Source organism: Rhinoderma darwinii, unplaced genomic scaffold, assembly GCF_050947455.1.
Source record: "Rhinoderma darwinii isolate aRhiDar2 unplaced genomic scaffold, aRhiDar2.hap1 Scaffold_52, whole genome shotgun sequence".
NCBI lineage: Eukaryota > Metazoa > Chordata > Amphibia > Anura > Rhinodermatidae > Rhinoderma > Rhinoderma darwinii.
The window spans coordinates 101,133-115,000 of NW_027464068.1; the positions used below are offsets into that span (position 1 = coordinate 101,133).

At 38.4% G+C, this 13,868-nt stretch overlaps 1 protein-coding gene across 3 annotated transcripts in view; it reads right to left on the reverse strand.

Annotated features, from left to right (window-relative positions):
* LOC142721810 (ras-related and estrogen-regulated growth inhibitor) overlaps positions 1–13,868 on the reverse strand; it is a 124,317-nt gene that overhangs the window by 85,507 nt on the left and 24,942 nt on the right. The window contains exon 1 of one of the 3 annotated variants that reach the window (XM_075848837.1): positions 11,903–12,097. The exons of the other annotated variants lie outside the window; for them this stretch is intronic. The gene's annotated coding sequence lies outside the window, so the exon portion shown is untranslated. Of the gene's footprint in view, positions 1–11,902; positions 12,098–13,868 lie in introns of those variants that run through there. 3 annotated transcript variants of the gene reach the window in all.

Below are 13,868 nucleotides of genomic sequence, written 5' to 3' on the forward strand. Positions count from 1 at the left end.
CACAGATAATCATCATACACCTTATACAGCCCCAGATAATCATCATATACCTTATACAGCGCCCAGATAATCATCATATACCTTATACAGCACCCAGATAATCATCATACACCTTATACAGCACCCAGATAATCATCATACACCTTATACAGCGCCCAGATAATCATCATACACCTTATACAAAGCCCAGATAATCATAATACACCATATACACAGCACAGATAATCATCATACACCTTATACAGCCCCAGATAATCATCATATACCTTATACAGCGCCCAGATAATCATCATACACCTTATACAGCGCCCAGATAATCATCATACACCTTATACAGCACCCAGATAATCATCATACACCTTATACAGCTCCCAGATAATCATCATACACCTTATACAAAGCCCAGATAATCATCATACACCTTATACAGCGCCCAGATAATCATCATATACCTTATACAGCGCCCAGATAATCATCATATACCTTATACAGCACCCAGATAATCATCATACACCTTATACAGCACCCAGATAATCATCATACACCTTATACAGCGCCCAGATAATCATCATACACCTTATACAGCGCCCAGATAATCATCATATACCTTATACAGCACCCAGATAATCATCATACACCTTATACAGCACCCAGATAATCATCATATACCTTATACAGCACCCAGATAATCATCATACACCTTATACAGCACAGATAATCATCATATACCTTATACAGCGCCCAGATAATCATAATACACCATATACACAGCACAGATAATCATCATACACCTTATACAGCACCCAGATAATCATCATACACCTTATACAGCTCCCAGATAATCATCATATACCTTATACAGCACCCAGATAATCATCATACACCTTATACAGCACCCAGATAATCATCATACACCTTATACAGCCCCAGATAATCATCATATACCTTATACAGCGCCCAGATAATCATCATATACCTTATACAGCGCCCAGATAATCATCATACACCTTATACAGCGCCCAGATAATCATCATATACCTTATACAGCGCCCAGATAATCATCATATACCTTATACAGCGCCCAGATAATCATCATATACCTTATACAGCACCCAGATAATCATCATACACCTTATACAGCTCCCAGATAATCATCATACACCTTATACAGCTCCCAGATAATCATCATACACCTTATACAGCACCCAGATAATCATCATATACCTTATACAGCACCCAGATAATCATCATACACCTTATACAGCACCCAGATAATCATCATACACCTTATACAGCTCCCAGATAATCATCATACACCTTATACAGCTCCCAGATAATCATCATATACCTTATACAGCACCCAGATAATCATCATATACCTTATACAGCACCCAGATAATCATCATACACCTTATACAGCGCCCAGATAATCATCATATACCTTATACAGCACCCAGATAATCATCATATACCTTATACAGCACCCAGATAATCATCATACACCTTATACAGCGCCCAGATAATCATCATATACCTTATACAGCACCTAGATAATCATCATACACCTTATACAGCACCCAGATAATCATCATATACCTTATACAGCGCCCAGATAATCATCATATACCTTATACAGCGCCCAGATAATCATCATACACCTTATACAAAGCCCAGATAATCATAATACACCTTATACAGCCCCAGATAATCATCATACACCTTATACAGCACCCAGATAATCATCATACACCTTATACAGCCCCAGATAATCATCATACACCTTATACAGCCCCAGATAATCATCATATACCTTATACAGCGCCCAGATAATCATCATACACCTTATACAGCTCCCAGATAATCATCATACACCTTATACAGCTCCCAGATAATCATCATACACCTTATACAGCGCCCAGATAATCATCATACACCTTATACAGCCCCAGATAATCATCATACACCTTATACAGCTCCCAGATAATCATCATACACCTTATACAGCACCCAGATAATCATCATATACCTTATACAGCACCCAGATAATCATCATATACCTTATACAGCGCCCAGATAATCATCATACACCGTATACAGCACCCAGATAATCATCATATACCTTATACAGCACCCAGATAATCATCATATACCTTATACAGCACCCAGATAATCATCATATACCTTATACAGCCCCAGATAATCATCATACACCTTATACAGCCCCAGATAATCATCATATACCTTATACAGCGCCCAGATAATCATCATACACCTTATACAGCTCCCAGATAATCATCATACACCTTATACAGCTCCCAGATAATCATCATACACCTTATACAGCTCCCAGATAATCATCATACACCTTATACAGCTCCCAGATAATCATCATACACCTTATACAGCGCCCAGATAATCATCATACACCTTATACAGCACCCAGATAATCATCATACACCTTATACAGCGCCCAGATAATCATCATATACCTTATACAGCTCCCAGATAATCATCATACACCTTATACAGCGCCCAGATAATCATCATATACCTTATACAGCGCCCAGATAATCATCATACACCTTATACAGCGCCCAGATAATCATCATATACCTTATACAGCACCCAGATAATCATCATACACCTTATACAGCGCCCAGATAATCATCATACACCTTATACAGCGCCCAGATAATCATCATACACCTTATACAGCGCCCAGATAATCATCATATACCTTATACAGCACCCAGATAATCATCATATACCTTATACAGCGCCCAGATAATCATCATACACCTTATACAGCGCCCAGATAATCATCATACACCTTATACAGCGCCCAGATAATCATCATACACCTTATACAGCGCCCAGATAATCATCATACACCTTATACAGCGCCCAGATAATCATCATATACCTTATACAGCACCCAGATAATCATCATATACCTTATACAGCACCCAGATAATCATCATACACCTTATACAGCACCCAGATAATCATCATACACCTTATACAGCTCCCAGATAATCATAATACACCTTATACAGCGCCCAGATAATCATCATACACCTTATACAGCACCCAGATAATCATCATACACCTTATACAGCTCCCAGATAATCATCATACACCTTATACAGCACCCAGATAATCATCATACACCTTATACAGCTCCCAGATAATCATAATACACCTTATACAGCGCCCAGATAATCATCATACACCTTATACAGCACCCAGATAATCATCATACACCTTATACAGCACCCAGATAATCATCATATACCTTATACAGCGCCCAGATAATCATCATACACCTTATACAGCGCCCAGATAATCATCATACACCTTATACAGCGCCCAGATAATCATCATATACCTTATACAGCACCCAGATAATCATCATATACCTTATACAGCGCCCAGATAATCATCATACACCTTATACAAAGCCCAGATAATCATAATACACCATATACACAGCACAGATAATCATCATACACCTTATACAGCGCCCAGATAATCATCATACACCTTATACAGCGCCCAGATAATCATCATACACCTTATACAGCACCCAGATAATCATCATACACCTTATACAGCGCCCAGATAATCATCATACACCTTATACAGCGCCCAGATAATCATCATATACCTTATACAGCCCCAGATAATCATCATACACCTTATACAGCTCCCAGATAATCATCATACACCTTATACAGCACCCAGATAATCATCATACACCTTATACAGCACCCAGATAATCATCATACACCTTATACAGCACCCAGATAATCATCATACACCTTATACAGCCCCAGATAATCATCATATACCTTATACAGCGCCCAGATAATCATCATATACCTTATACAGCGCCCAGATAATCATCATACACCTTATACAGCACCCAGATAATCATCATACACCTTATACAGCACCCAGATAATCATCATACACCTTATACAGCTCCCAGATAATCATCATACACCTTATACAGCACCCAGATAATCATCATACACCTTATACAGCACCCAGATAATCATCATATACCTTATACAGCACCCAGATAATCATCATACACCTTATACAGCACCCAGATAATCATCATATACCTTATACAGCACCCAGATAATCATCATATACCTTATACAGCGCCCAGATAATCATCATATACCTTATACAGCTCCCAGATAATCATCATACACCTTATACAGCTCCCAGATAATCATCATACACCTTATACAGAGCCATTACACAGTATACATCTATACAGCACATGCATTATTCTATACACAATGGACATCTATGCAGCACATGCATTAAGTTATGGCCATGGTCGCGGACCGCCGGCTTGCCTTACCTACCAGCGGCCACGACCGCAGACCTATGAGCTACAGCTATCATCTCCCTCCTCGGAGATGCCAGCACTGCCCCACTGCTCTTTTTAGGTTGCGCGCGCACGCTCGTCCCTGGCCTTGAAGGCCAGCGCGTGCACCTGTATAAAGCTCCCTATCCAATCCCTACGCACTCTGTCGTGAAAAAAGGACTCTTTCTCCTTGCCTGAGCGTTGTTGTGTCTGCCCATGTTTGTTATTGCAAATGGTCCCTTAGTTGTACCCTGTATCCCGTGTTCCCGAATCCTGTACTCCGTTTCTGGTATCCAATAATTGGTTTTGTTCCAGCTAAAGTCTAGTGTCGAAGTTTAGTGTTGGAGTCGAGAGTTTCAACTGTGCCAAGTGTCATCTGTGCCAAGTGTGTACCACGCCAAGCAGGGGCGTAACTAGGAAAGACTAGGCCCCATAGCAAACTTTTGACTGCCCCCCCCCCGCAAACAACACCCCCCAGAACCCATGCCCATTTATCAGTTCTGTGTGCAATGTAAAAATACAGCTAGGCCACCAAGTGTGTATATGTATGTGTGTGTGTGTGGATAGATAGATAGATAGATAGATAGATAGATAGATAGATAGATAGATAGATAGATAGATAGATAGATAGATAGATAGATAGATAGATAGATAGATAGATATGAGATAGATAGATAGATAGATAGATAGATAGATAGATAGATAGATAGATAGATAGATAGATAGATAGATAGATAGATAGATAGATAGATAGATAGATATGAGATAGATAGATAGATAGATAGATAGATAGATAGATAGATAGATAGATAGATAGATAGATAGATAGATAGATAGATAAATAGATAGATAGATAGATAGATAGATAGATATGAGATAGATAGATAGATAGATAGATAGATAGATAGATAGATAGATAGATAGATAGATAGATAGATAGATAGATAGATAGATATGAGATAGATAGATAGATAGATAGATAGATAGATAGATAGATAGATAGATAGATAGATAGATAGATAGATAGATAGATATGAGATAGATAGATAGATAGATAGATAGATAGATAGATAGATAGATAGATAGATAGATAGATAGATAGATAGATAGATAGATAGATAGATAGATAGATATGAGATAGATAGATAGATAGATAGATAGATAGATAGATAGATAGATAGATAGATAGATAGATAGATAGATAGATATGAGATAGATAGATAGATAGATAGATAGATAGATAGATAGATAGATAGATAGATAGATAGATAGATAGATAGATAGATAGATAGATATGAGATAGATAGATAGATACATAGATAGATAGATAGATAGATAGATAGATAGATAGATAGATAGATAGATAGATAGATAGATAGATAGATAGATATGAGATAGATAGATAGATAGATAGATAGATAGATAGATAGATAGATAGATAGATAGATAGATAGATAGATAGATAGATATGAGATAGATAGATAGATAGATAGATAGATAGATAGATAGATAGATAGATAGATAGATAGATAGATAGATAGATAGATAGATAGATAGATAGATAGATAGATAGATAGATAGATATGAGATAGATAGATAGATAGATAGATAGATAGATAGATAGATAGATAGATAGATAGATAGATAGATAGATAGATATGAGATAGATAGATAGATAGATAGATAGATAGATAGATAGATAGATAGATAGATAGATAGATAGATAGATAGATAGATATGAGATAGATAGATAGATAGATAGATAGATAGATATGAGATAGATAGATAGATAGATAGATAGATAGATAGATAGATAGATAGATAGATAGATAGATAGATAGATAGATAGATAGATAGATAGATATGAGATAGATAGATAGATAGATAGATAGATAGATAGATAGATAGATAGATAGATAGATAGATAGATAGATAGATAGATAGATAGATAGATAGATAGATAGATAGATATGAGATAGATAGATAGATAGAAAGATATGAGATAGATAGATAGATAGATAGATAGATAGATAGATAGATAGATAGATAGATAGATAGATAGATAGATAGATAGATAGATAGATAGATAGATAGATAGATAGATAGATAGATAGATAGATAGATAGATAGATATGAGATAGATAGATAGATAGATAGATATGAGATAGATATGGGATAGATAGATAGATAGATAGATAGATAGATAGATAGATAGATAGATAGATAGATAGATAGATAGATAGATAGATAGATAGATAGATAGATAGATAGATAGATAGATAGATAGATAGATAGATAGATAGATAGGAAAAACACAGCACTCAAGGTAAACTGAACATCAGGCCATGTGCACGTTACCAGTAGAAGGAAGAATCAACTCCTCAGATTAAGATAACAGGAACAGAGGACAAGTAACAGCACCAGGACTTCAGTGTTGGGGAGATGTTGGTTTATTCACCACCAGGTGGAAAGAATGATCAACGTTTCGCTTCACACCTGAACCTTTCTCAAGCTAATTTCAAAAGTGCACAGTGCCACATATATATAGGGATACACAGGATATACAGTAAATAGTGCAATTAATAATACATGCTAAAGATTAGTTAATACAAAGAACATAATCATACAAAAAGTGAAAATATATCAATCAATGTGACCAATAAATGTGTTAAAAAACAACATCTCTCAATATTAGGTAAATAATGCAAAGATAACTAAGGTAATAATTAGCCTAATAAATGACATCAACTCATAATGAAGGGGAGGAGCAGAGGGAGTCTTTCAATCCAGTTGTAGTGGAAAAGAACAGAAGTTACAATGTAACAGAGAGCACATAGTAAACACAACGGAATCTATCATTTGCATGAAGAAAAGATCTATATATAATCCTTGGAACAAAATTAATTGAGAAACGTAACCTCTGCTCCCGTGATGTACATCCCTTAATATAAGTTGGTATCTGTAGATAAAAAGACAAAGAAAGATTGTATCTATATTTGTGTGAATTTAAAAACAATAATATGAAGAAAAATCCCACCTACACTCAAGAGAATGAATCGGATATAACTGTTTCGGACTCATGACAGATTATGTCAAATATGTGGAAAATATGTGTAATCCACATTAAGTCCCTTTGGGGACATGGTTCCAAGAGTAAAAATCCACTCAAGTTCTTTGCGTTTGAGGGCCAGCTCTCTATCACCTCCTTGTCTATTTAGGGGTACAGAATCAATACTTTTAAAGCGCATTAGGGATACATTGTGTCTACAGTCTACAAAATGTCTAGATACTGGTAGATCTCGTCTCTTGGTGTTAATACTAGACTTATGGTTGCTCATTCTAAGAGTTACTTCAGTAGTGGTCTCACCCACACAATATAGGCCGGAGTGAGAACTCAATAAATAAGTTGCAAAGGTGGTTTTACAGGTATAGAAGCCATGAATTTTAAAGGTTTTACCTGTTTGTGGATGACAAAAGCTATCTCCCTTAATCATGTGATTACACATATTACATCCCAGGCACGGAAAACATCCATGTTTTGGAGGGGCCAAAACACTTTGTGACATCTTGATTTTAGATCCAATCTCTGCCCTTACTAGCCTATTTCTAATGGTTCTACCTTTGCGATATGCTAATAATGGTGGTTCTTGAAATTCCTTGATCAAGGGAAAAGCCCTAGTCAATAGGCGCCATTCTCTTCTTAAAATATTTCCAATTTCTGAACTAGATGTAGAGAAAGTTGAGACAAAATGTATACGAACATTTCTCTTATGTCCCACTGTTGTTGTCTATCCATTGTGATTGTCTGTCTTTTATATATATATTGAGCATATCGATTGGATATCCCCTACTTCTAAATTTATTACACATCTCGTCCACTCTTTTGGATAACTGATTTTCATTACTGACAATTCTTCTAACTCTGAGAAGTTGGCTAAAAGGCAATGATCTCACAATAGCCCTAGGGTGTCCACTATTGTAGTGCAACAGACTATTTCTATCAGTTTTCTTAGAGAATATGTCTGTAGTTAGAATTCCATCTTGTAAATAAATTTTAGTGTCCAAAAATTCAACGGAAGAGCCAGAATAGATCATGGTAAATTTGATCCCCTGACACATATCATTTAAAAAGACATGAAATTGATTCAATTCATCCTCTGAACAGGTCCAGATGAGGAAGACATCGTCTATGTATCGCCACCACCGCAAGACATGCCTAAGTGGTGGGACACATAGACAAGGTCCTCCTCAATCCGCCGCATGAAAATATTAGCATATGTCGGGGCCATGTTAGACCCCATGGCCGTACCCCTTTTCTGAAGGTAAAATTCATCACCAACCATAAAATAATTTTTAGTGAGTATAAACTCAAGTAATGTTTTAACAAATTCAATTTTTTTATCAGAGAAATCCAAACGTGTCAGGTAGTGAAGAGCAGCTTCAATGCCTAGGGAGTGGTCTATGGAGGTATAAAGACTTCCAACATCAAGGGTAACAAGGATAGACCGGCCAGGGGCCCCAAGAGAGCCAATCCTGACGAGAAAATCAGTGGTATCCCTGATGTAGCAGTCAGCCCCCATAGCAAACTGCCGCAAAATTTTATCCACAAAGATAGCTGCTGGAACAAATAACGAGTCACTCCCTGACAAAATAGGGCGACCTGGGGGTTTTAATGGATCCTTATGAATTTTTGGAAGAAGGTAAAGCACCGGAGTAACCGGATGCCTTACCTTCAAAAATTCACAGAGGTCCTTGTCAATGATCTTAAATAAAAAAGCCTTAGTTATCTTTGCATTATTTACCTAATATTGAGAGATGTTGTTTTTTAACACATTTATTGGTCACATTGATTGATATATTTTCACTTTTTGTATGATTATGTTCTTTGTATTAACTAATCTTTAGCATGTATTATTAATTGCACTATTTACTGTATATCCTGTGTATCCCTATATATATGTGGCACTGTGCACTTTTGAAATTAGCTTGAGAAAGGTTCAGGTGTGAACCGAAACGTTGATCATTCTTTCCACCTGGTGGTGAATAAACCAACATCTCCCCAACACTGAAGTCCTGGTGCTGTTACTTGTCCTCTGTTCCTGTTATATATATATATATATATATATATATATATATATATATATATATATATATATATATATTTATATATGTATATATATATATGGAGACAGCATATCTATAGAACTACGACCCTATAGCTGGATAGGATTAGATACAGTGGCTCAGCAGAGATTGTGAGACTGTCCTCCGCCCGCCCTGTGAGACTGTCCTCCATCCGTCCTGTAAGACTGTCCTCCGCCCGTCCTGTGAGACTGTCCTCCGCCCGCCCTGTGAGACTGTCCCCCCCTGTCCTGTGAGACTGTCCTCCGCCCGTCCTGTGAGACTGTCCTCCGCCCGTCCTGAGACTGTCCTCCGCCCGTCCTGTGAGACTGTCCTCCGCCCGTCCTGTGAGACTGTCCTCCGCCCGTTCTGTGAGACTGTCCTCCGTCCGTCCTGTGAGACTGTCCTCCGCCCGTCCTGTGAGACTGTCCTCCGCCTGTCCTGTGAGACTGTCCCCCCCATCCTGTGAGACTGTCCTCCGCCCGTCCTGTGAGACTGTCCTCCGCCCGTCCTGTGAGACTGTCCTCCGCCCATCCTGTGAGACTGCCCCCGCCCGTCCTGTGAGACTGCCCCCCGCCCGTCCTGTGAGACTGTCCTCCGCCCGTCCCGTGACTGTCCTCTGCCCGTCCTGTGATACTGCCCCCCGTCCTGTGATACTGTCCTCCATCCGTCCTGTGAGACTATTCCTCCGCCCGTCCTGTGAGACTGTCCTCCGCCCGTCCTTTGACTGTCCTCCGCCCGTCCTGTGAGACTGTCCCCCCTGTCCTATGAGACTGTCCTCCGCGCCGTCCTGTGAGACTGTCCTCCGCCCATCCTGTGAGACTGTCCCCCCTGTCCTATGAGACTGTCCTCCGCCCGTCCTGTGAGACTGTCCTCCGCCCGTCCTTTGACTGTCCTCCGCCCGTCCTGTGAGACTGTCCCCCCCGTCCTGTGAGACTGTCCTCCGCCCGTCCTGTGAGACTGTCCTCCGCCTGTCCTGTGAGACTGTCCTCTGCCCGTCCTGTGAGACTGCCCCCGCCCGTCCTGTGAGACTACCCCCCGCCCGTCCTGTGAGACTGTCCTCCGCCCGTCCTGTGAGACTGTCCTCCGCCCGTCCTGTGAGACTGTCCTCCGCCCGTCCTGTGAGACTGTCCCTCCATCCGTCCTGTGAGACTGTCCCCTGCCCATCCTGTGAGACGGTCCATTATATATACACAGTATACATCTATACAGCACATACATTATATATATACACACAGTGTACATCTATACAGCACATACATTATATACACACAGTATACATCTATACAGCACATACATTATATATACACAGTATACATCTATACAGCACATACATTATATATACACACAGTGTACATCTATACAGCACATACATTATATACACACAGTATACATCTATACAGCACATACATTATATATACACAGTATACATCTATACAGCACATACATTATATATACACACACAGTGTACATCTATTCAGCACATACATTATATACACACAGTATACATCTATACAGCACATACATTATATATACACAGTATACATCTATACAGCACATACATTATATATACACACAGTGTACATCTATACAGCACATACATTATATATACACACAGTGTACATCTATACAGCACATACATTATATATACAGTGGACATCTATACAGCACATACATTATATATACACAGTGTACATCTATACAGCACATACATTATATATACCCAGTATACATCTATACAGCACATACATTATATATACAGTATACAGGACATACATTATATATACACAGTGTACATCTATACAGCACATACATTATATATACAGTGGACATCTATACAGCACATACATTATATATACACAGTGTACATCTATACAGCACATACATTATATATACACAGTGTACATCTATACAATACATACATTATATTTACACAGTGTACATCTATACAATACATACATTATATTTACACAGTGTACATCTATACAGCACATACATTATATATACACAGTGTACAGCTATACAGCACATACATTATATATACATAGTATACAGCACATACATTATATATAAACAGTGTACATCTATACAACACATACATTATATATAAACAGTGTACATCTATACAGCACATACATTATATATACACAGTGCACATCTATACAACACATACATTATATATAAACAGTGTACATCTATACAGCACATACATTATATATACACAGTGCACATCTATACAACACATACATTATATATAAACAGTGTACATCTATACAGCACATACATTATATATACACAGTGTACATCTATACAGCACATACATTATATATACACACAGTGTACATCTATACAGCACATACATTATATATACACAGTATACATCTATACAGCACATACATTATGTCCATACTAATCTTTTCCTTTTATTTGCCAGTCTCAGATATGGGTTTTTCTTTGCCACTCTGCCCTGAAGGCCGGCATCCCGGAGTCGCCTCTTCACTGTAGACGTTGACACTGGCGTTTTGCGGGTACTATTTAATGAAGCTGCCAGTTGAGGACCTTTGAGGCGTCTATTTCTCAAACTAGAGACTCTAATGTACTTGTCTTGTTGCTCAGTTGTGCAGCGGGGCCTCCCACTTCTCTTTCTACTCTGGTTAGAGCCTGTGTATGCTGTCCTCTGAAGGGAGTAGTACACACCGTTGTAGGAAATCTTCAGTTTCTTGGCAATTTCTCGCATGGAATAGCCTTCATTTCTAAGAACAAGAATAGACTGTCGAGTTTCACATGAAAGCTCTCTTTTTCTAGCCATTTTGAGAGTTTAATCGAACCCACAAATGTAATGCTCCAGATTCTCAACTAGCTCAAAGGAAGGTCAGTTTTATAGCTCCTCTAAACAGCAAAACTGTTTACAGCGGTGCTAACATAATTGCACAAGGGTTTTCCAGTGTTTTCTAATCATCCATTAGCCGTCTAACACAGTTAGCAAACACAATGTACCATTAGAACACTGGAGTGATGGTTGCTGGAAATGGGCCTCTATACACCTATGTAGATATTGCATTAACAACCAGACGTTTGCAGCTAGAATAGTCATTTACACATTAACAATGTATAGAGTGGATTTCTGATTCATTTCATGTTATCTTCATTGAGAAAAACTGGGCTTTTCTTTAAAAAATAAGGAAATTTCTAAGTGACCCTAAACTTTTGAATGGTAGTGTATGTATATACACTATATATATACAGCACAGACATTGGACAGAGGAAGATTGGAAAAAAGTGTTATGGACAGACGAATGGAAGTTTGAGGTGTTTGGATCACACAGAAGAACATTTGTGAGACACAGAACAACTGAAAAGATGCTGGAAGAGCCTGACGCCATCTGTCAAGCATGGTGGAGGTCATGTGATGGTCTGGGGTAAAGTGGGAGATTTGTACAAGGTAGAAGGGATTGTGAATAAGGAATGCGATCACTCCGCAACGCCATGCCATACCCTGTGGACAGCGCTTGATTGGAGCCAATTTCATCCTACAACAGGACAATGACCCAAAGCACCTCCAAATGATGCAAGAACTATTTAGGGAAGAAGCCGGCAGCCGGTATTCTATCTGTAATGGAGTGGCCAGCGCAGTCACCAGATCTCACCCCCATAGAGCTGTTGTGGGAGGAGCTTGACCGTATGGTACGCAAGAAGTGCCCATCAAGCCAATCCAACTTGTGGGAGGGGCTTCTGGAAGCATGGGGGGGGGGAATGTCTCCCGATGACCTCAGCAAATTAACAGCTCGAATGCCAAAGGTCTGCAATGCTGGAATTGCTGCAAATGGAGCGACCAAAGCAAAGTCTGAAGGAGAAAATCATTATTTCTAACCTTGTCAATGTCTGGACTATATTTTCTAGTCATTTTTCAACTCATTTGATAAATATAAGTGTGAGATTTCATGGAAAACACAAAATTGTCTGGATGACCCCAAACTTTTGAACAGCAGTGTATATACAGTGGACATCTATACAGCACATACATTATATATACACAGTATACATCTATACAGCACATACATTATATATACACAGTGCACATCTATACAGAACATACATTATATATACACAGTGCACATCTATACAGCACATACATTATATATACAGTGTACATCTATACAGCACATACATTATATATACAGTATACATCTATACAGCACATACATTATATATACACAGTATACATCTATACAGCACATACATTATATATACACAGTATACATCTATACAGCACATACATTATATATACACAGTATACATCTATACAGCACATACATTATATATACACAGTGCACATCTATACAGAACATACATTATATATACA